The sequence below is a fragment of the Chiloscyllium plagiosum genome, unplaced genomic scaffold, assembly GCF_037043375.1.
Source record: "Chiloscyllium plagiosum isolate Xiang-an unplaced genomic scaffold, Cpla_swu_hap1 HiC_scaffold_24, whole genome shotgun sequence".
NCBI classification, from domain to species: domain Eukaryota; kingdom Metazoa; phylum Chordata; class Chondrichthyes; order Orectolobiformes; family Hemiscylliidae; genus Chiloscyllium; species Chiloscyllium plagiosum.
The window spans coordinates 32,143,545-32,169,267 of NW_028270162.1; the positions used below are offsets into that span (position 1 = coordinate 32,143,545).

The following is a 25,723-nucleotide window of genomic DNA, read 5'->3' on the forward strand; positions in this document are numbered from 1 at the left end:
TTGGATTTTGCAACAGAGTTTTCACGTGAGCAGTAAAGCCAGCATCCTCTTGATCAGGACACAGTGTGTTTTTGTCTCCACTTTCAATCTTGTTAAATTGTAGAAGTTGTAGTCTGACCTTGTATGCAAGTGGACTACTTCTACATCTGCATCAAGCCTGACTTGCAAGAGCCATTTACCTGTCATTTCCCCATCTGCTTCTCAGGACCATGCAAATTCAAATTTTCTCTTAGGATAATGACAATCCAACTCTCTTGACAACAAATCCATCTGTTCTATTATCTTCTCAGGTCATCCACTCCAGATCCTAAATCATTTAGAAGAAAATGTTTATTTTCTCAGTATCGCTGTTGCTTCACCTGCCAACATTAAATTGGTATCCTCAGATTATTGACCCTTTCACCAATGAGAAGTTTTACATTATCTGGTCTGTTCAGATGCCTCAATTTTGCAGACTTCTCTTGAATCTCCTCTCAACCACCTCTTTGCTAAGTAGGACAGCCTTTAATTTTGCATCAATGATAGCATGACTGAGCAGGTCTCAAGTCAGGCTTTGTTGTGATTCAAATTTTACCGAATGATTCTTCATTATGTCTATTCACCAAAAATTGCTCAATTTACAGCTCCATCTGATCATAAGACATACAGAATTACCTAGGTGAAAGTGAGGACTGCAGATGCTAGACATTAGAATCGAGAGTGCGGTGCTAGAAAAGCACAGCAGGTTGCCCGAAATGTCAATTCTCCTGTTCCTCGGATGCTGACCTGCTGTGCTTTTCTAGCACCACACTCTCAACACATAATTACCTGTCAAGCTGTTATGCTTAGATTGACAAGTGGAAAGCAATGCAAGCACTATATGAAATCCAGGTAATGAACATTCCAAAAATGGAAAAATCCAATCTTGAAAATGAACTAATTGGCTAAAAGCTGAATTTTTCCAGCAGCAGAACAAAGTGGATGTAAGAGCAAGTCAGATGTAAAACCCTGAATGGCTCACCCCCTGAATTCTCAAAGCCTCTCCAATACATATTATGCTCATTGTTGTTTGCGATGAATGCCTATTAGTAATCTCAATAGGTATAACTGCAACAACACAAACTCTACACCATTCAAACGCAAAGCATTTTACTTGATTGATCAATACCCTACATCTATTACATACATCTTTTAAAACTGGCAAATAGTGATGATAATGTGCCCAATGTACCATAGCAACCAACCAAACATGAACAGGACCACCCAGCTTTTTTGTTCTATTAACAAAGAAGACATAGGCAATGACATCAGACAAAACATCACCAAGTCATATACCTTCCTAATTTGGGGATTTTCCTTCAATATCCAAAAATGTGCAGGTTAGGTGAATTGGCCATGCTAAATTGCCCATAGTGTTAGGTGAAGGGGTAAATTTCAGGGAATGGGTCTGGGTGGGTTGCTCTTCGGAGGGTCGGTGTGGACTTGTTGGGCCGAATGGCCAGCTTCCACACTGAAGTAATCTAATCGGTACACAAAATCTTGGCATTCCCTTTTGAGATGATGCTGCTATAAAGCACATTAGACCATTACACTGAACTTTCAATTCAAAGCTGTTGTCACTAACACCATTCTGGAAGTACCATCTTATATGAGCATTTCAACTCAAAAAACAACTCACCATTGCTTTCTCACAGCAACTAACAGTGTGCAATACATTTTAAAAGCATCATCGAGACCCCCAACTGCAAACTTTCAAAATGTTGGCAGTACATTGATTCTAAACAGGATCGAGCAAAAAAAACGTTCTCTCTGGCTGCATTTAAAAATAAATCCTTACAATTTTACTAGGAAGAATCTCCAAACTTCATCAGTAAAAAACAGATCTATGACACTGCAATTTCAGATCTTTTCACCAAACATGCCAAACTACACAACTGCTGTGGAAACCTAGAACATTTAACATTAATACAGAGTGCCAAATGCCTTTGGTAGTTTTCAAATTTCATAATTTCTAGTCACAAAAGACAATCGCAACAATCCCATCTCAATTCAAAATTAGACAAAGTAATAAGAGAAATAGAATCTTGCAGCCTGCAAAGGATCCTAGGAATTGTTGAGACAGCATCTCATACATCAGTCTCCTGTTTCTTAATCACACTTCTAAAATTACACATGTCTGTAAACTTGGAAGAGGAAGTACATATTCAGCAAAATTTTGTTTATGATGTGCTCCCAGTAAAATTGATAACATACTCTGTTCTTTGACAAATCTTAAAGAAAATGCTCAGCTCTTCGCTAAAGCTATTTTTGTAAAATAATCACAGTAAAATTATGATCTGGCTATATTTTTGAAAGTTAGCCAACATGCAACCCCCAACACCTGCTACTATCATTTGTTCTCACACTACCTTCAACCAAATATCAGAAAATATTTCCTTAAGGCACTGCACCATTGTCCTAAGAACTGATGTACGTGGCGACTGTTTTGTTTTGCATATAATGAGAAAAGACTGAAATGGAAATTACAGGCCAAAATATTAAAACAGTGTCACAAAGTCTCAGTAATGTTTAGATGACAACCAAAGTTCACCAGACAATGTATTTAATGAAAGCACACACCCAAAGGCTGTGGTTGCTGCCACTGTCAGTGGAATGTGCACACACCTTTAAAATTGCATATGGGAGGGACACTTTTAACATCTCTTATTTCAAAAGTCAAAAACTGCTTTAGATTGGAAAATGTAAAAAGAACTCCAATGTTAAACGACAAGGGAAGGCGGGGATAAACACAAAACTCCAGGCCTGTCAATTTGATACTCATTCTGGAATAGCAGAATGTACAATCAAGGATACAATGAGTGAGTATGAGACACTGATTATTTGAGTCTGTATGAGGTAATTAAACAGTGAGTCAGCATCAACTTGTGAAGAGTAGGCCACAAAGGGTGTTGTCTTCAAAAACCTTAATAAGTCAGGTGTCTTAAAAATAATTTAGGGGATAAAACATATTCTTTCCCTTTTTGAAATATATCCCCTTGAACATTGATGTCACATATCAAAGTTCTTTGTAGTTGAAGTATGGGCATGGTAAACTGCTCGGAGAAAGTGAGGACTGCAGATGGAGATCAGAGCTGAAAAATGTGTTGCTGGAAAAGCGCAGCAGGTCAGGCAGTATCCAAGGAGCAGTAGAATCGATGTTTCAAGCATAAGCCCTACTTCAGGAATGAGGAAGTTGCGCCAAGCAAGCTAAGATAAAAGGTAGGGAGGAGGGTCTTGGGGGAGGGGCGTTGGAAATGCGATAGGTGGAAGGAGCCTGCCAGGGAATACCCACTAGATAATTTACCATTTAAAATTGGCAACTCTGGTTGTGTTTATCTTGGTGAACACGTTGCAGACACACTAGGCAATTTGTACAGGGAAAACTTTGAACCATTACTGATACAAATTAAATCACTAAACAATGGTCTCTCCTTAATTTATCTGTAGCTGCTAGAATTAATTCCATTAATATGAATATTTTCCACAATTTTCTTATTTATTTCAATGCATACCAATTTTTCTCCCTCTTTTCTTTTACTGTACAAGTGGATCGTCTCATTCTTGAATTTATTTGGAATTTAAAAACTGCTTGGTTACGAAAACAGTTGTTACAGAGGCCTAAGATACTAGGTGAAATGGCATGCCGAGTATTTCGATTTATTATTGGGCAGCAAACATCAGAACTTTGAACTACTGGCTGCAATATGAGAACCTCCAAGCTCTCCCAATTTGGTTGACTACCGAGGGAAATTCCACCCATCTGGTAAAAATGAAGGCTTTATTGCATTCACCTCTCCTTTCTTCAACTTCTACTTACACGAAAAATGTAATTGGTTTATCCTGTCCTAAAATTTGGTTCAATGTAGACGCCACTTTGGCTTTTAATAATTTTCTACAAATGCACAGTGGGCAGCAAATCATATTTCTCCCCCATCTTTAGTGGGCAGTGCCTTTTCTGGTTGGACTAAGTTAGGAATAAAAACTGTGAAAGATTTATATGCTGATGGTGTTTTTGCATCTTTTCTACTACTAGTTGATAGGTTTTCACTTCCAAAAAGCCCCTTTTTTTAGATAACTCCAAGTTCTCAGTTTTGTTCATTGTTCATTTCATGTTTTCCCCGCCTTTCCTAATGATTCTGATTTTAATATCTTTCAAGAAATACTTTCTACATTAAAGAGAGCTATTTCAGCTATTGATTCAAACATTCATAAAGTATGCTCAGATTCTTTTGATTCTATTAAAGCTATCTGGGACGCAGATCTGGAAGAGGTCATTCCAGATGATGTGTGGGATGAGATTTTACAAAAGGTGCACAGATCTTCTATCTGTGCAAAATATTGTTTATTCAATGTAAGATTCTACACCGCACCCATTACACCAAAGCCCAACTTGCAAAAATATTTGAGGTAGTGTCTCGGTCCTTGTGATTGGTGTCAACAAACCCGAACAAACTATATGTACATGTCCTGGCTTTGCCCTCCTTTAAGCAAATATTCGACTGATATCTTTGACACCTTATCGAAGGTATCTGAAAATCTTACTCCTCATCCTATTACGGTTTTGCTTGGGGTGTCACCCTGTTTACCTAATCTTCCTTCCTTTCAAAAAAAAACATGATAACATTCGCTCCTCTATTGGCCATAAGATTGATGTTGTTAAAATGGAAGTCCCTAATTCTGCCTACTCATACACACTGGGTTAGAAATGTGCTATACTTTCTTAAACTAGAAAAGATTAGACTATTCTTATCTGGCTCCTTTAACAAATTTACAAAAATCTAAACCCTTTACTTTCATATGTTCAGGGTGTTGTCTTTTTATCTGTTCCAGACGGAGGTATCTTCTGTTGTGGCAATTTTTTCTTTTTTCCTTTTCTTTTGCTAATGCAGTTATCTTACTGCTTGTGAAAATTAAGAAAAAGCTTCAGCATTGCTCTGAAGAAAAATATTCTGTCTTCTGTCACAATCAAAATGCGGAACTACATTTCCTAGTGCAAAAATCTCATCTCTGGTATCATCCTCGAAGAACACCTCATTTCATCCCTCTCCTCTTTTTTAAGAAAATGTCCTCTTCCTCCTTTGCACATACATGTCAGATAAAATCTCTTTCATCCATTTCTGCAGAACAATAACCTTGGCAATACCCATAACCTTGCTATCTCATATGGCCGCTCTACTCCAGTGGATTTGATCACAAGTTACATGATCTTCAACCCAATTCTTATATGTCTCTCACAACTTTTGATTGCCCTTCCACCTCTACTGTTGTTTATTTCAAATCACTTTTCAAAATAAATTTACAATGCAGGTAGTTCTCCTTTAATGCCACAGTTGCATTCCAGCAAAACTTCACGTTAATAGAAATAATTGGGCTTGAGAAAAGTGGGGTTGGGGCGGACTAGTAAATTCTTTTGTTTACTCACGATTGCTCAAAAATCACCCAAAGGTCTAACGCAAAGTTTAGCACAGCCTGAATTAAGGTTGAAATCATTTTTATTAACAAAAGTAAGTTTAACACAGTACATTTTTAAAAATGTATGAAAGTTGCTCTGTACAGAACCTCTCACAGAAAGCTGCTCTACTGACAGCTGATATTGACGATTGCGCAGTACAACACAAAGACAGGCGCTAACATTGCGCGTGCATAGAATTGCACGAAAACCAGCATGTGCAGAATGGCATGGACACCAACACGTGCAGAACGGCGCACAGATTTCATTGCGGACATCGGCAAACGCACAGAACAAATCATGCAAACTGATCCCCGCCAGAATCACAAAGAAGCAAGTGTTGTCAAAAATACCGTTCCCCTAATTCCTCAGTGACATAATAGTCAAACCGCACTGCCGAAACACACGCTACCCCAGAACTACACGTAGTATATTCAAGTTGCCACCAAAAAACTGAGAATGCTGGAAATCAGAAACTAAAACAGAAATTGCTGGGAAATCCAGCCTTTGGCCTTCAATTTGCTAAAATACTTTTACAACTTTCAACCCGCTCTGTCAGCTCTTCATCTTCAAGTTTGATGTCTTTTTGCCAGTAGAACCTTGAATCTCTCCCAAAGTACTGTTCTTCATGGAAAGCCATATCTTTGCTCTACAAATCCAAATTGTGCAAACCTAAGCTCATCTCATATACAACTGGCTTTGACATGCATCACCAGAGCAGCTCGACAAATCAAGCCTTCCTCTCCTCTGTTCAAACCACTATGTTAGGATAATACACCTGCTTTTCTATACATCAGTTGCTCCTCCATCCCAATACGTTAAAGTCATCCACAGACATCTTTGACCACAAGGTGAAGATCATGCATTTTGCTGTCTCTGTTGCTTCCTCCCAGCTTTATCTTGATCAACACTTCAAACCACCTTCTCTCCCACCTAGCCCAGAATCCGTATTTAACTCTAGCTTCCAACTAATTCCCCAAAGCCCTCAAGAAGTTTATCTTGCCCATGTAACTTGCCTTTTGCTCCCTTCATCCTCGATCTTCTAAATTAACGAATTTCCACTCAACAACAGGTGACATTGTAAGTCATTCTCTCTCTTTAGATACAATCCCTTAATTTCAAACCCACTGGCTCCAGCCTCCTCTCAATCATGCTCAATGCCTCCAACTTTGCAAACTACTACCCTATGTTCAATCACTTGCCTGGCCTCTGAAATCCATGCTTACTTTCTTCTTAAATCCATACTCCAGCCTCTCCAAATAATTTTCCTAGTTTACCTAAGGACTGAAAGTCCAAAATCAAAGTTACAAGTCACACCCTGTTTTCATTCAAAATGTTCTTCTCAAATTATGGTTTTTATCACAGCTGGCCGTACCATTCCTTTCCAAAGGTTCCATATTTATTGCTAGGAATTGTCTACGTCACTGACCCTATGCAGTTACCTTGGAAGTCCTTCGTGAATCCATGATCAGTTCCAACCCCTTTCATCTTTAAGTTATTCTGTGCTGCCATGACCCAAAACATGAAGTCAGCTTCTACATATACACTAACATCTGGGTTTATCTCATAACCACCCCTATGCTATCAATTCAACCATCTGACAGTCTTGAATCAGTTGCCATTTCCTTCAGTTAATGAACGTCAATGCAAAAGCCATCAAAATCAACTTCTTATACAAATGCCGTACTCTTGCCATCAATTTCATCCCCCTCTGCAGCCATTATCTTGAATTGAATCAGATCGTTCACAATCCTATTTGCAACCAGGCGGAGCTTCTAACCCAATTCCCCCTAACACAGATAATTCACCTACTTGTACTTCTATTACACTGTCTACTGACAGCCTTGATTCAACACTTAGTTACTGACACCTTTTTGTATTTGCCTCTGCACCTCCAGGCTCAACAATTTCTTCTGGCTGGCCTCCTATTCTCCACAATCTGCAAATTTTAGTTAATCTAAAACTCTACTCCTGTAGGCTATTGCACATTAAATCCTTGATCACTCATTATTCTTGTCTTGCTGACATACATCAACTCCCAGTTTCCCAAATATCTTTTCCATTTAAATCCATTCAAGACCTTGTCCCTATCTTATACAGGGGAAATAATAGTTCTCAACCCATTTTTTAAAATAAGTAATGTTATCTTGGTTTTAGGAGGTATTTTTATCTTTACTGATGAGTACATAAAAAAATTGGCAGTAGTTTGATCTGTATCAGAACAATAATCTGTGATGAATTAAGATTAAGCTATACTTGAGGAAGATTAAATGTCGATAATACACAGGAGCACAGATGCATAAGTAAATTTTCCATGACCCTCAAAAATATTTGATTTAAATCAAAATTTCTTCTTTACAGCAATAATGGCCACGACATAATCATTTTGAAATTACACAGATTTAATCCACAGAAAAGAAAAATCTCCCTGCAATCAATTTTCATTTTTTAAAAAAATGCTATTGCAATTTCAAAATCAAAATACATCAAATATTTGTCTCAGACCAAAATTAGCAGAACAGATAACCACTTCCAAGATACAGTGAACAATTTTCAAATCTTGTGCTTGTTCTGTTCTCTCCATAGTTCAGTGAGTTGGATTGTCGCAATGACATTTGGGCTGAGCACAGATATAAAGATATTAATAACAGTAAACTAGATTGCTTTATTTTAAAGACAAGGAAGCAAACATGCATACACGCTGCCTCCTTTAAATCATAATTCTTCAGAAGTGAAACTTAACTGCAGAAAGGAGAAGTTGCTCGAACACACGAATCAAGGATGTCTCAGAGAGGGTGCAGAATGCTCTCACGGGGGAGAGGGGCCAACAGGAGGTCATTGTCCACATTGGAACCAACGACATAGGAAGGGAAAAGCTTGAGATTCAGAAGGGAGATTATAGAGAGTTAGGCAGAAATTTAAAAAGGAGGTCCTCAAGGGTAGTAATATCTGGATTACTCCCAGTGTTACGAGCTAGTGAGGGCAGGATTAGGAGGATAGAGCAGATGAATGCATGGCTGAGGAGTTGGTGTAGGGGAGAAGGATTCACATTTTTGGATCATTGGAATCTCTTTTGGGGTAGAAGTGACCTGTACAAGAAGGACGGATTGCACCTAAATTGGAAGGGGACTAATATACTGGCAGGGAAATTTGCTAGAACTGCTTGGGAAGATTTAAACTAGTAAGGTGGGGGTTGGAGTGGGGACCCAAGGAGATAGTGAGGAAAGAGATCAATCTGAGACAGGTACAGCTGAGAACAGAAGTGAGTCAAACAGTCAGGGCAGGCAGGGGCAAGGTAGGACTAATAAATTAAACTGCATTTATTTCAATGCAAGGGGCCTAACAGGAAAGGCAGATCAACTCAGGGCATGGTTAGGAACATGGGACTGGGATATCATAGCAATTACAGAAACATGGCTCAGGGATGGGCAGGACTGGCAGCTTAATGTTCCAGGACACAAATGCTACAGGAAGGATCGAAAGGGAGGCAAGAGAGGAAGGGGAGTGGCATTTTTGATAAGGGATAGCATTACAGCTGTGCTGAGAGACAATACTCCCGGAAATACATCCAGGGAAGTTATTTGGGTGGAACTGAGAAATAAGAAAGGGATGATCACCTTATTGGGATTGTATTAGAGACCCCCCAATAGTCAGCGGGAAATTGAGAAACAAACTTGTAAGGAGATCTCAGCTATCTGTAAGAATAATAGGGTGGTTATGGTAGGGGATTTTAATTTTCCAAACGTAGACTGGGACTGCCATAGTGTTAAGGGTTTAGATGGAGAGGAATTTGTTAAGTGTGTACAAGACAATTTTCTGATTCAGCATGTGGATGTGCCTACTAGAGAAGGTGCAAAACTTGGCAGCATCCGATGAGCAGCAAAATCTAAGAATCTGAGAAGAGTATAAAGGAAGTAGGAGTATACTTAAGAGGGAAATCAGGAGGGCAACACGGGGACATGAAATAGCTTTGGCAAATAGAATTAAGGAGAATCCAAAGGGTTTTTACAAATATATTAAGGACAAAAGGCTAACTAGGGAGAGAATAGGGCTCCTCAAAGATCAGCAAGGTGGCCTTTGTGTGGAGCCACAGAAAATGGGGGAGATACTAAATGAATATTTTGCATCAGTGTTTACTGTGGACAAGGGTATGGAAGATCTAAGATTTTGCTGCTCGTCGGATGCTGCCTGAATTGCTGTGCTCTTCCAGCACCACTGATCCAGAATCTGGTTTCCAGCATCTGCAGTCATTGTTTTTACCAAGGTGCAAAACTTGACCTATTCTTGGGAAATAAGGCAGGGCAGGTGACTGAGGTGTCAGCGGGAAAGCACTTTGGGGCCAGCGACCGTAATTCTCTTTGTTTTAAAATAGTGATGGAAAAGAATAGACCAGATCTAAAAGTTGAAGTTCTAAATTGGAGAAAGGCCAATTTTGATGGTATTAGGCAAGAACTTTCGAAAGCTGATTTGAGGCAGATGTTCGCAGGTAAAGGGACGGCTGGAAAATGGGAAGCCTTCTGAAATGAGATAACAAGTATCCAGAGGAAGCATATTCCTGTCAGGGTGAAAGGGAAGCCTGGTAGGTATAGGGAATGCTGGACGACGAAAGAAATTGAGGGTTTGGTTAAGAAAAAGAAGGAAGCATATGTCAGGTATAGACAGGATAGATCGAATGAATCCTGAGAAGAGTATAAAGGAAGTAGGAGTATACTTAAGAGGGAAATCAGGAGGGCAACACGGGGACATGAAATAGCTTTGGCAAATAGAATTAAGGAGAATCCAAAGGGTTTTTACAAATATATTAAGGACAAAAGGGTAACTAGGGAGAGAATAGGGCTCCTCAAAGATCAGCAAGGTGGCCTTTGTGTGGAGCCACAGAAAATGGGGGAGATACTAAATGAATATTTTGCATCAGTGTTTACTGTGGACAAGGGTATGGAAGATATAGACTGTAGGGAAATAGATGGTGACACCTTGAAAAATGCCCATATTACAGAGGAGGAAATGCTGGATGTCTTGAAACGGTTAAAGGTGGATAAATCCCCAGGACCTGATCAGGTGTACCCCGAGAACTCCATGGGAAGCTAGAGAAGTGGTTGCTGGGCCTCTTGCTGAGATATTTGTATCATCGATAGTCACAGGTGAGGTGCTGGAAGACTGGAGGTTGGCAAACGTGGTGCCACTATTTAAGGGTGGTAAAGACAAGCCAGGGAACTATAGACCAGTGGGCCTGATGTCGGTGGTGGGCAAGTTATTGGAGGGAATCCTGAGGAATAGGATGTACATGTATTTGGAAAGGCAAGGACTGATGAGGGATAGTCAACATGGCTTTGTGCGTGCGAAATCATGTCTCACAAACTTGATTGAGTTTTTTGAAGAAGTAACAAGATTGATGAGGGCAGAGCAGTAGATGTGATCTATATGGACTTCAGTAAGACGTTCAACAAGGTTCTCCATGGGAGACTGATTAGCAAGGTTAGATCTCATAGAATACAGGGAGATCTAGCCATTTGGATACAGTATTGTCTCAAAGGCAGAAGACAGAGGGTGGTGGTGGAGGGTTGTTGTTCCAAACTGGAGGCCTGTGACCAATGGAGTGCCACAAGGATCGGTGCTGGGTCCTCTACTTTTTGTCATTTACATAAGTGATTTGGATGCGAGCTTAAGAAGTACAGTTAGTAAGTTTGCAGGTGACACCAAAATTGGAGGTGTAGTGGACAGCAAAGAGAGTTACCTCAGATTACAACAGGATCTGGACCAGATGGGCCAATGGGCTGAGAAGTGGCAGATGGAGTTCAATTGAGATAAATGCGAGGTGCTACATTTTGGGAAAGCAAATCTTAGCAGGACTTAGACACTCCTCGGGAGTGTTGCTGAACAAAGAGACCTTGGAGTGCAGGTTCATAGCTCCTTGAAAGTGGAGTCGCAGGTGGATACGATAGTGAAGAAGGCATTTGGTATGCTTTTATTGGTCAGAGTATTGAGTACAGGAGTTGGGAGGTCATGTTGTAGCTGTACAGGACATTGGTTAGGCCGCTGTTGGAATATTGCATGCAATTCTGGTCTCCTTCCTATCGGAAATATGTTGTGAAACTAGAAAGGGTTCAGAAAAGATTTATAAGGATGTTGCCAGGGTTGGAGGATTTGAGCTATTGGGAGAGGCTGAACAGGCTGGGACTGTTTTCCCTGGAGCGTTGGAGGCTGAGGGGTGACCTTTATAGAGGTTTACAAAATCATGAGGGGCATGGATCCGATAAATAGACAAAGTCTTTTCCCTGGGTCGGGGAATCCAGAACTAGAGGGCATAGGTTTAGGGTGAGAGAGGAAAGATATTAAAGAGACCTCAGGGGCAACCTTTTCATGCAGAGGGTGGTACGTGTATGGAATGAGCTGCCAGAGGATGTGGTGGAGGCTGGTATAATTGCAACATTTAGGAGGCATTTGGATGGGAATATGAACAGGAAGGGTTTGGAGGGATATGGGCCGTGTGCTGGCAGGTGGGACTAGATTGGGTTGGGATATCTAGTCGGCATGGACAGGTTGGACCGAAGGGTCTGTTTCCATGCTGTACATCTCTATGACTTGATTATTCAAAACGAAGCATTTCTGCACGTTCATAAAACAAAAAAAATTGAGCTATTCAACAAAACAAATCTATATTCTACAACAATTAATTACATCAAATACACACACTTGATGCTTATTTTGCTGCTGAAAATGTGTTGCTGGAAAAGCGCAGCAGGTCAGGCAGCATCCAGGGAACAGGAGAATCGACGTTTCGGGCATAAGCCCTTATTCAGGAATGAAGAAGGGCTTATGCCCGAAACGTCGATTCTCCTGTTCCCTGGATGCTGCCTGACCTGCTGCGCTTTTCCAGCAACACATTTTCAGCTCTGATCTCCAGCATCTGCAGACCTCACTTTCTCCGCTTATTTTGCTGCACCTAATATACAGCCAAAATTCACTAAGTACAGCAAACTGACACATTAAACAGCCAGGGGTCTAGATTAGAGTGGTGCTGGAAAAGCACAGCAGGTCAGGCAGCATCCGAGGAGCAGGAAAATCAACATTTCGGGCAAAAGCCCTTCATCAGGACTGAGGCAGGGAGCCTCCAGGATGGAGACAGAAATGGGAGGGGAGAGAAGGTAGCTAAGAGCGTTTCTCAGCTGTAACAGCTGGTTTGGGCATGATATTTTAAACAATTTTTCAGATCTTTTTGTGTCAGATAGCAAATCAAGAACATAAATACATTTATGATTAATTGATTTCCTAGATATATAACTGATACATAAGTTGTAAAGTGCAATTTAACAAATTGTTTAAAACATTTAGAATCATACAGTCCTACAAATAGACAGCACTGAAACAGACCCTTTGCCCCAACTTGTCCATGCTTCTTTCTCTCAAGTACTTACCAAACCTTTCACGAGAAGTTTTATCTCTCGGGTTATACAGCAAAGTATCAAATTGTTTCATATTTGCACAAATCAATATTTCAACAATGGTACAAGAAAAGTTGGATTGCTTTTGCAATGTTTTAGGCTAAGTACGAAGAAAATGGATGTGTGGCATTCTCAAGATTCAAAGTGGGTGCCCCACCCAGGAAAAGAATAATTAACTGAAGCAAACTTCATGTCAGCCAGAGTAACATTTGCAACATTGGACCACATCTGAAAGAAAGCACCCCACTCTATTTCAGAGAAATCACAGTTAGGGTCAATTAAATTGATACTGTTGGGAAAGCCTAAATGCTTATTGTCAAGATAGGGTAGTACTCAAGTCTTCTAATCAAAAGACAAATATGAACATTTTAATTACAGATGGTTATCCATTCCTTTATCTGTTCAACTGTTCTTCTCTCTCTTTGGGCTCCATTCCCACCTCTCACTTACTCCTTGCCCCCAACCCCACCCTATCTTCTGCATATAAACCAATATTTTCCTAGCTACCATCAGTTCTGAGAGGGTTACTTGACCCAAAACATTAACTCTGATTTTGCTCCACAGATGCTGCCAGCTCTGCTGAGCTTTTCCAGCAGTTTCTATTTTTGTTTCTGATTTACAGCATCCATAGTTCTTTCAGTTTTTATTGAAATTACAAGGTTGCCTAAAAAATGCTTAAATGTAGTTTCATGGCAACTTTTACATTATCGTGATTTTCTAAATACAATACTTAGTGGGAAAGGGAGAAAAGCTTCAGTTGCTGGCTTTCAAAAGTAAATTCCTCAAAAGTTTTAATACTCTATCGACAATTAACATATCTCCTGTCAATGAAAACTCTTCAAAGTTAATTTTTATATTGATTTGGTTTCCCTGGTTGTGAGACATCGGCTTGTGAGAATAATTTTGTCTGGGGTGCTGCTTCACAGGTGGAATTTTGAAACCCTAAATATCTTTTTCATACCAGTGTGATCACCACTAATGAATTAAACATGATCAGTCAAAGCTGTGAAAGCTAACTCCCGTCAGCTCTATATTTTAAATACTTTATAACACAAAGTCTGGGTGGATTGGATTCCTGATTTGAATTCAAAATCCACCAGCCTTATGCTAATCTCTGTGACCCAAACAAAATCAAAAGAAAATTATTTTCTTAGATGAGATCAGGATCAGATATGGACAGTTTGTATATTTGATTATAATCTCTGTTGAAAAAAGCTGAATCACTCCGCAATAGTGAATGCTCCCAGAGCTTGTTAAAACTACACAACAGAAGAGTCTTCTTCACTCATTTTTAAGTTTTTAAAAATAAGATTGAAACAAAAGGAATCTATGAAAAAATTGGAAAAATACTAAGCACCAAAAATTCTTCACACATCTTCTGCAGAAAGATGAGGATAACTTATCATCAGTATGATTCACGAGAGTCACTGATGCAACATTTACTGATATAACATTTGAATTAAACTTCAACAGGACTTGTATTAGTGAGTTTTGAGAAGATTTGCAGCTCAGGTCGAGGTTCTGGATGTAGGTTTGTTTGCTGAGGTGGAAGGTTCATTTTCAGATGTTTCGTCGCTATACTAGGTAACATTAGTGAGCTTCTGGATGAAGCATTGATGGCATGGCCTGCTTTCTGTGTTTAGGTTTTCTTGGGTTGACGATGTCATTTCCTGTGGTGATGTCATTTCCTGTTCTTTTTCTCATCGGATGGTAAATGGGATCCAAGTTAATGTGTTTGTTGATAGATTTCAACCAGAACTCTATCTTCTCGGAGCATAGCATTGCAACCGGGATTCTATCAACAAATACATTGACTTGGATCCCATTTACCACCCCCTGAGAAAAAGAACAGGAAATTACATCACCAACCCAAGAATACCTAAACACATAAATAGAAAGTGGGCCATGCCACCAATGCTTCACCTGGAGACTCTCTGATGACGTTACCCAATATGGTGACGAAACGTCTGAAAACGAACCTTCCAGCTCAGTGAGAAAACCTACATCCAGGGCTTGTATTTTTATGAGATATTACAAATTGAAATCAATTAACTCAACACAACACATTATCTGCATGGCTCAACAAAACATCAAGAATATTCCAAGTTTGATCTGCTTAACACTGATTTAACACATCATACTGGGTTGACTGTGGGAACATTGAGCTGCAATGTCACTAATTGAGGAAGAGAACAGAATTCAGCCCACATTTCCACTCCTCATACCTACAGGAAATGGTTGCCATTACACTCGGCTGCAATTGCCAGGTGGTAGAATTAGCCATCAAAATAACAGAGGTTCATACCTAACAAACAGCCACTTAGGTGTGATACTGCAGAATCACATCAAAGCATGATTTATTGCTAGCACAGAAAAGGCAAACTTGAGGCATTATACAACATGCAGTTTAGGGAATTCCAAATTGTTTGCACACATTGCATTCCCATCAAGAGGTTTTCATGTTCCAATAATTTTTCAAAGTAAACAAAGTTTATATTAAGTTGATAAAATACATAAACTGAATCTAAACTCAGCTTTGCCAACTAATAAACCAGTCAGATGGGCAGTGATGGCGATATTCAGCAAATGTGGTCCCACTAGAATAGAACTGATCTGAGTGATAACTTCAGTAACAATCGGAAGTTATGCAACCAGAAAGAAGAAATTTCCACTTGGATGGTAGACAGCGAACAAAATACACAAATACAACACTAAACTGCAAAACAGAATATATAAATAAGTAAATTTTAGAAATGGAGATAGAAAATTAGCAAAAGAAATGCACATCATCATACCCTCAGGATCGCCCAAAGTATTCCACAGGTAGTTACTTTCCAAGTGGAAGTGACTAGTACGTACACAAATGTAGCAGTAAGCTAGCACACAAATAGCTAAGAAAAAAGTAGCAGTACTTTTCTTTGGTATTGCTGGACACAGAACATTAGCCAGGATTTCACAAATACTCCATGTTTATGGTTGGAATTTTGCCAAAGGATTTTTTTAGGATCAGTTTACAGATTCTGGCTTAACAAATCAACCAAAGGTCAGCATGTCAAACAATGCAACATTGAAGTGTTACGCTAGATTATTTCCAAAATCCTGGGGTGGGACTTAAAATGACAATGTGTAAAACTGTCCAATTATACCTCATGAACAAAATATAGAACAAACCCAATCCTGGAAATTACGCATCCTCTGTCCACTCCAGATCAAAGTGATGAAGTGTGCCCTGATATCAAGCAGCAGTTTTCAACAATAATCTGCTTAGATGATTAGATTAGATTACTTTAGATTTAGATTACTTACAGTGTGGAAACAGGCCCTTCGGCCCAACAAGTCCACACCGCCCCGCTGAAGCGCAACCCACGCATACCCCTACACGTACCCCTTTCTACCTAACACTACGGACAATTTAGCATGGCCAATTCACCTGACCTGCACATCTTTGGACTGTGGGAGGAAACCGGAACACCCGGAGGAAACCCACGCAGACACTGGGAGAATGTGCAAACACCATACAGTCAGTCGCCTGAGTCGGGAATTGAACCCGGGTCTCTAGCGCTGTGAGGCAGCAGTGCTAACCACTGTGCCACCCTGCCGCCTTAGTTCTGGTTTTGCCAAGACGCTAGGCCTCAGTATAGGTATTTTTAAATCACCCTGTTATGACACTCATGGGAATGGAACAAAAACATCTGGCTCAATGGTAGGGACACTACCAATGCACCACTAGATCTTCTCCAGGCCTATAGCCTTCGACCAAGCATGAAAGTAAATACCAGAGAAAAGGAGAGTGTGACAGTCCTTGATATCAAGGCAGTAATTCACCAAAAATGGTATCAAGGAGCCTAGCAATATTGAAACCAATGGCAATTAGGAGAAAACATTCCACAATTGGAGTCATACCTGGTTAAATAAAATGATTGTGTCTGTCAGAGACTAAATTGTAGGATATCGCTCAGGCTCTCCTCAGGGTAGTGTACTAGGTTCATTAATCTTAAGCTGTGGGCTTAACAGCACTGAATTCCTCAATGTCAACATCTTTGGGGTTTTATTATTGACTACAAATTTAACCAGAATAGCCACCCTAATATTGTGGCTACAAGAGCACATGTCAGGAGCTGGGAATTTTGAGGTCGGGGTAAGTAACTCACTTCCTATCCTGGATCCCCAGAGCCTGTCCACTATTTACAAAATACAAGTCAGGAGTGTGATAGTATATCCCCATTTGCCTTGAGTGTGGTTCTACCATCCAGGGCCAAATCAACAATGATGCAGAGCTGCAGCAGTATATACCATTGACAGGATACACTGCTGCAACTCAAACTTCCTTCATCTGCAAATGCCAAACTTGGAACCTGTACCATCTGGAAGGACAAGGACAGCAGACACATAAAACAGAATCAACAACAAACGGCCCTCCTACGCATACAAACCACCCTGATTTGCAACATCACCATTCATTCACGGTCACTGTATCAAAAACTTAAATTCTCACCCTAACAGCACCTACTCACATGGACCACAACAATTCAAAGAGGCAACTCAATATCACCTTTTTCATATAAAATGAACACCTATAGATGTTGGAGATCTGAAACAAAACAAATTGCTGGAGAAACTCAGTCCATCTGGCAGCATCTGTGGAAAAAGAAACCGAGTTAACATTTCAAGTCCAGTGATCTTTCTTCACCACCTTCTCAGAGATTTTTTACAGATGGGCAACAAATACTGTTGTTGATGAATGCTTTTAGCCTGTCTCAAATGAAAGTGCAATCACCTCAAACAACCAATAAGTCTAACGTAGTTAGCAGTTTTAGTTTATGCAGGCTATGTATGGAAATACAACGTTCACAGATATACATTCAGATATATGGACTGTCATAAAGTTCAAAAGTTCAGTGTACTAAATAGGATTTCCTGAATCAAAGGTTCCTTTTACTCAATTCAAAAAAAATCAGTAACCTAATGTAATTCTTTTCTAACCTTCTCAAAATTATGTTCTCTTGTCTTCTATTGTCATCACTATTAAATCGAAAATGGTGCATAACAAATCCACTCTGAGTGTGGACCGTTATTCTCCTGCTGCATTGTTGCTTGAAGCTTGATTACTGATAGTAAAGTTAAAAACAAAAATTCATTCACAATGCAACATATTTTTGGAAGACAATCTGCACTTCTATTATAAGAGAATCTATTTATTTCTTGATCTTTACAACGTACTTAGGGTAGTGTACACTTGTCACAAGTAATATAGCAAATATGTTCTCCATGTCAAATATCCTACATTTTCTTCAAAATTGAAAAGTAAAGTAGAGAATGCCACAGAAACAATCAACTTAGGTAATTATTCAAATTTTTATTTTCAAAATAAATAGCAAAATTTAAAATAGTTTGTAAAATCCTATGTATACTTTCTGAACACAGAAGCAAAACAGCATGCAAACATCCACATAAAAGACAGCATTTTTAATATCACTTGTTGTCTAATTACTATACATTTTTTGTACAAAATGTCATTTGCTACTCAGACTGTCTTCTCAACCTATACAGTTTTCCTTACCTCCTGTTAGAATCAGAAATGTACACCACATAAACAGGTCATTCAGACAGCCATACTTTGTGCTGGATCTTTGCAAGTAGACTAGATTCCCTACAGTATGAGAACAGGCCCTTCGGCCCAACAAGTCCACACTGACCCTCCAAAGAGTTACCCACCCAGACCCATTCCACTACACTAAATTTACCCCTGACTAAGGCACCTAACACTATGGACAATTTTGCATGGCCAATTCACCTGACCAACACATCTTCGGACTGTGGGAGGAAACCAGAACACCTAGAGGAAACCCACACAGGCACAGGGAGAACATGCAAACTCTACACAGACAGTCGCCCAATGCGGGAATTGAACCTGGGTCACTGGTGCTGTGAGGCAGGAGTGCTAACCATTGAGCCACCATGCCACCCCAGTAGAGTTGTGGTTATTTGCACACCCTCAGCTTTTGTCCACAACTCTATTTTTCTCATCCTCAAATATTCTGTTCAACACTCTTGGAAAATTAATGGGATTAACAGCTAATATTACTTAGAGTCATAATCATAAAACTGTACAGTGTGGAAACAGACCCTTCAGTCCAACTTGGCCATCAGATATCCTAAATAAATCTTGTCCTATTTGCTAGCATTTGGCCCATATCCCTCTAAACCCTTCTGAATCCAGATGCCTTTTAAATGTTGTCATTATACCAGTCTTCACTACTTCCTCTGGCAGCTCATTCCATACACGCACCACTCCCTTCAGTAAAAATTGCTCTTCAGGTCCATTTTAAATCTTTCCCCTCTCACCTGGAAACTATGCCCTCTCGGTTTGGACTCCCTATCCTAGGGAAAAGACCTTGGCTATTCACCCTATCTTAGCCCCTCATGATTTTATAAACCTCTTTAGAAGGTCACCCCTCAGCATCTGATGCTCCAGGTAAAACAGCCCCATCCTATTCAGCCTCTCCCTGTAGCTCCAACCCTAGCAACATCCTTGTAAATCTTTTCTGAACCCTTTCAAGTTTCCTATAGCAGGGAGGCCATAACTGAATGCAGTATTCCAAAAGTGGCCTAACTAATGTTCTGTACACCTCCAAACTCCTATACTAAATGCGCTGACCAATAAAGGGAAGAATACCATACGCCTTCTTCACAATCCTGTCGACCCGAGACACCATTTCCATGGAACTATTAACCTGCACTCCAAGGTCTCTTTGTTCGGCAATCCCCCCCCCCCGGACCTTACCATTAAGTGTATAAGTCCTACCCTGATTTGCCTTACCAAAATGCAGCACCTCACATTTAAATAAATTAAACTCCACCTGCCACTCCTCAGCCTACTGGTCCATCTGATCAAAGGTCCCATTGTACTGAGGTAACCTTCTTGGTTGTCCACTACACCACAAATTTCATATCATCTACAAACTTACTAATCATACCTCTTGTGTTCACATCCAAAATGACTTACATAAAATGACAAAAAAAAGTGGACCCAGTACCGATCCTTGTAGAACACCGTTGGTCACAGGCCTCCAGCCTGAAAAGCCACCCTCCATCACCATCCGCTGTCTTCTACCTTCGAGCCAGTTCTCTATCCAAATTTCAGGTAGAACATTCCAGATTCCAACAAATCAAAAAAAACCTCAACTCCAATTTGAACCTGTTTTCTTATGATCTTATTTCAATGATTTTTGGCTATTGATCTACTCATCAAGGGAATAGCTTTTTTCTATCTATTCTTTCAGAACTTCCATTAGAAGTCAGCTCTTAAACTTTTTCATTTTAAGGATTGCAATCTCAGCACTTCTAATCTTTCTTCATCACAGAAGTGTCTAAATTCTAATTATATTCTGGTAAATCCCCTGCGCACCTTTTCCAAAGCTTTTACATCTTTCCCAAAGCTTGACACCCAGAAATGTTCACAAAATATTCCAATTATGGCCTATATTACGAGCAAGTCTGTTTCATAGTCTATGTCGCTAACCGTAAACCCAAGTAAACCATATACTCTCATATCTATCTTGCTTACCCTGATTTAAGCATTTAAATATATAGACAAAAGTTCACCTACATTTTTCAAAATTCCATTCTTTATAGCATATTTTCCTTATTAAACCTCACAAAATGCAATACTTTGCCAAGCATTATATGATTTGCAAACTTATATTGCATCCTACATCCAAGCCATCTATCAAAACTGTGAACCCAAAACTGATCGAGAACACCAATGTAAACCAAATCATACTTAGAAAACCATAATTCGCTATCACCTTCTTCTGTCATAAATGCAGATATATATATATAGCCATACAGCCACTGCTTTCTTAATTCCATGAACTTCCATGTTAATATACTTCATGTATCAGATGTAAGGAATGATTTTAAAAGTCCATAAACATCACTGGCCCAACAGCCTTGAGCAACTTTCTGTTACCTCAAATAACTTGAAATCAAGTTATTCACACAAATTATGTTTTTGGAAAATCATTCTGGTTCTCTTTAATTATTGGTTTCTCAAATGCAAGTTTATTCTCTTATTGACATTCATTTTCAAAATTACTCCTCATGAGTGCAGTTAAGCTGACAGACCTGTACTTTTCATGTCACTTTCTTGAACAGTGATAAAACATTAAGAGCTTCTACCTAATTGGGTTTGAAGGTTATTGACTGATGTCCATACTGTTTTTACTTTTGCTTCTTTTGGCAACTAAGTTTCCCTCCCCCATATTTTATTCTCCTACAAATTTATACTATTTTCCTCTTAATATGTCTTGTAATTCTTGATCCACGAGCAATATGAAGCTCAATGGCCTGTAGTTCTGTTTCTCTCTTAAAAAGATTGGGGTTAGCTGCTGTACAAAATTTGGGCAGCTTAGAATGTTTGTCTCAAGATAGTGCCAAGCATGACTAATTTCAGCAGCTTCTCTTTTAATATTTTTGAGAGAAGTTAACTTGGGTATGGTGTCTTGCCTTTTTTTTTAAAAACTTGCTCCATCCATCAATGGTCTCAATTTTTCTTCCTGCCATCACCACCATTGCCCCACCCAAAATAGTATATTGTGATAAAAATGTGTAGGATACCTGTGTAATATTCATAATTTTGATCTTAAAATAGAGCAAATTAGATTTTGGTTAGTTTTATGAACATTCTTTTTAAAAGAAAGGCTCAAAATGTCAATCGAAACAGTGACTAAATACATAATTTCCAAGAAGGCATGTAACTTCAGACATGTGCCTGACAGAATACAAGTAGTGTTCATGTTGGGACAGTTATAATGCTGAATTTACATACAGACCAGAGACCATTTGTTTAGTTTTTGATTTCAGATATGGAAAATCATTAGTTCAGTTCAGGGTAACCAGTCATCCTAACAGAAAGGAGTTTTAAGAAGTTTAGTGTCCAACAGTTGAGCGTGTATACAGATGCATTCCAGACATGGAACCAAAAAGAGGCAAAGGCCATCAGAACTGAAAAAGATTCGTGCTGCAAACCAGGTAAGAAGTCATTAAACAGTCTCAGCAATCCAAGGGAAAGGAAATTGGAAGTCACATAAATAAGAAATTAAAAGGGTGAGATAGGAGTGATCTTTCTCTGGAATTGATTATCTACAAAACAGTGTTAGGAAAAAGGTAGAAATTATGTTGTGCTCTGTGGGTTAAATTCTAAGCTTCTTAGATTTATACTTCTGTTTTTGTTGTTTTATTTTGTGTTCTACTTGTGTACATGTGTTTCAGGGATGAACTACCATGGTAACCAACTGCAAAAATTAATCACATGATCTATCAAGTCAGGTTTCATTCTGGCATCTGAATTGCCCGGTGTCATTTCCAGCTGAGATCAAAACAACAGTATGATGTTTTCATTCCGAATGTGTCCTTTCCAGATTTCCCAATGTGTCCCTAGTACTTTGAAATTAACCTCAACACCACATCTATTATCCATTATGAATTTTTTGATCAGTCTGTACACAATTAAATGGACTTTGGGACATCCAGAGTTGCAAACAAAAAATGCTATATATGTAAGCTTTTGTCCTTTAAAATAGTGACTTGATGCTGCACATATGCATAGCTTACTTCTTTTCATTTAATTGACTCATCCTTATCTGCCGTGTCTCCAGCTTGTAAAATGACCAGACCAAATAGGTCCAATGCATTAATAATGGAAATCTTGTCTGGTTTTGATGCCACATCACTGACTATAGTGTTTCTCATTCCACAGATGCTATTTGACCTCAACATTTCCTGCTTACAAAATGTTATTCAAGTAGATACTTCCTCCATACATTGTACTATCTCAGGAAAATGGTACCTATTAATTCCAAACCTATATCAATGCCATCTTGCTAGGTTATGAACAAAAACAGTATAAATTGAAGAGCTGTTTCCACCAGTCCAGCTCAAAGGCACCATTCAACTTCAATTTAACAGTTTTAATATATACACACACACCCACTAATTTAGGCATTCCATGAGGATAAACCGGTTTGTCATTGACACCACAATAATCTGTCTCAGCTTATTTTTATACTTCAGAATTACATAAAATGACACAGAACTTACAAAATATATTTTTCTGAATTGTAGTTTTACTTTATAATGCTGATAACCATTATGATGAATTTAGAAGAAAACACTTGTATTATATAGCTCCTTCAAATTGACAAAATGTCCAAAGGCATTTCACAGGAGCTGAACAAAACATTATTTGGCTCTGATTTGCTTCAGGGTATTTGAACAGACGCCCAAAAGATTAGTCAAAGAGATGGATTTTAAGGGATTCTTAAGAGGGAAATCAGGAAGGCAAAGAGGAAACATGAGGTTGCCTTGGCAGATTATGTTAAGGACAATCCAAAGAGATTCTTCAAACAGCAAAACAGCAACGAGGGTAAGAATAGCGCCCCTCGAAGATCAACAAGGTCATCGATGTGCTGAACTTCAGGTGTTGAGAGAGATACTAAATGAATATTTCACATCAGTTTTTACTGTGGAGAAGGAAGTGAAGGCTAGAGAACTTAGAGAAATAAATATTCACGTTTCAAAAACAGTTAACTTTGTAGAAGAGGAAGTGCTGGAGGTCTGAGAAAGCAGAAAGGTGGTCAAATCTGTAGGTGATCAAATCTGTAGGTAATCAAGGTTATAGCATTTAAAAGGCTTCTAGACAGGTTAATGAATGGAAAGGGTTTGGAGGGATATGGGCCAAGTGCTGGCAAATGGGACTAGATTATGTTGGGATATCTGGTCGGCACAGACGAGTTGGACCAAAGGGTTTGTTTCTGTGCCGTACATCTGTATGACTCTAAGTGCATCCCAGGACATGCAGGAAGTTGGCGAAGAAATTGTGGGGTCCCTAAAAGAAACATTTGTATCATCTATAACCACAGATGAGGTGGCAGAGGACAGGAGGGTGGCTAATGTTTTGCCTTTACTTAAGGCTGTAAGCAGTAGTCTGGGAACTACAGACCTGAGCCTGACATCAGTGGAGGGGATTCTGAAAGATGGGATTTATGCGCACTTGGAGAGGCAAGGACTGATTAGGGATAGTCAGCATGTTTTTGTGCATGGGAAATCACATCTCACAAACTGGATTGAGTTTTCAGAGGAACTAACCAAAAAAAAGTCATGACGCCAGAGCAGGAGGCATTGTTTATACGGACTTTAGTAAAGCCTTTGACAAGGTTCCACATGTTAGACTAAATAGTAAAGTTAGATCACATGGGATTCTGATCAAGCGTGGCAAATGGATACAAAAATTGGCTTGGCGGTAAGAGACAGGGGTTCGTGGTGGAGGGTTGTTTTTTGATTGAGGCCTGTGACCAGTGGTGTTCCAGAGGGACCAATAGTGGGTCCACTTTTGTTTGCCATTTGTATAAACAATTTATATGAGAATATAGGAGGCATGGTTAGTAAATTTGCAGATGTGACCAAAATTGATGATTTAATGGATGGGCATGGTTATCTCAAATTACAGAGATCTTGATCAATTGGGTCAATAGGCTGAGGAGTGACAGATGGAGTTTAATTTGGATAAACTTGAAGTATTGTATTTTGGCAAAAACAAACGAGGGCAGGACTTATGCAATTAATGGTAGGGCCAGAGGTAGGTTGTAGAACAGAGAAACCCAAGGGTTCAGGTACATAAGCAGTTTGTGTCACAGGTAGACAGGGTGGTTAAAGAAGGTGTTTAGCATGCTTGCTCAGGCCTTGGAGAATAGGAGTGAAGATGTCATGTTGAGGTTGCATAGGACATCAGTGAGGCTTCTTCTTCAGTTTGGTCACCCTGTGGTAGAAAGGACATTACTAAATCGGAGGGGGTCCAAAAGAGATTTACCAGGATGTTGCTGAAAATAGAGTTTCAGTTATAAAAATCAGTTGGATAGACTGGGACTATTTTCAGGCGAAAGTGAAGACTTCAGATACTGAAGATTAGAGTCGAGAGTGGGGTGCTAGAAAAGCACAGTAGGTCAGGCAGCATCTGAGCAGAAAAATCAACGTTTCGGGCAAAAGCCCTTTTTCACTGGAGCGAAGGAGGTTGAGGGGTAAAGTTACAGAAGTTTATAAAATCATAAGAGGCATAGGTAAGGTGAATAGCAAAGATCTTTTCTTTAGGGGAAGTTCAAAACTAATGGGTATTCTTTTACGGTTAGAGGAGAAAGTTTTGAGGAGGACATGAGGGACAACTTTATTTTTACACAATCATTCATGTGTGGAATGAGCTGCCAGAGGAAGTGGTAGAAGCAGGTGCAGTTACAACATTTAAAAGACATTTGGATAAGTATATGAATAGGAAAGGTTTGGAGGGATATGGGCCAAATGCAGGCAGATGTGACTACTTTAGTTTGGGAACATGGTTAGCATGGACTAGTTGGACTGAAGGGTCTATTTTTATGTTGTATGTCCGAGAGTGTCTTGAAGGAGAAAAACAAGGAACTGAGTCAGAGAGGTTTAGAGAAGAAATTCCACAGTTTAGGGCAAAGGCAGTTGAAGCCATGGTCACCTATCGTATAAGGATTAAGATCAGTAATGTTAAAGAGGTTAGAATTGGAGGTGCACAGATGTTTTGAAGGGCTGCTGGGCTGGATGAAATAGAGATAGAGCAGGAAGAGGTCATAGAGGGGCTTAAAAGTAATATAATTGCACACAACAGGTGACCCAGCATCAATTCTCACCTACACTAGAAGTGTGATAGCACCTCAAACAGATTGATGTCAAAATATCTATGCATGATGTAAATAGTTCAATATCTCGGTACATGGACTTTGTTCTGAAGAATCAA

General features: G+C 39.4%; 1 protein-coding gene across 1 annotated transcript in view; it reads right to left on the reverse strand.

Annotated features, from left to right (window-relative positions):
* Window positions 1–25,723, reverse strand: part of clip1a (CAP-GLY domain containing linker protein 1a) — a 146,006-nt gene that overhangs the window by 119,467 nt on the left and 816 nt on the right. The gene's annotated exons all lie outside the window — the stretch shown is intronic.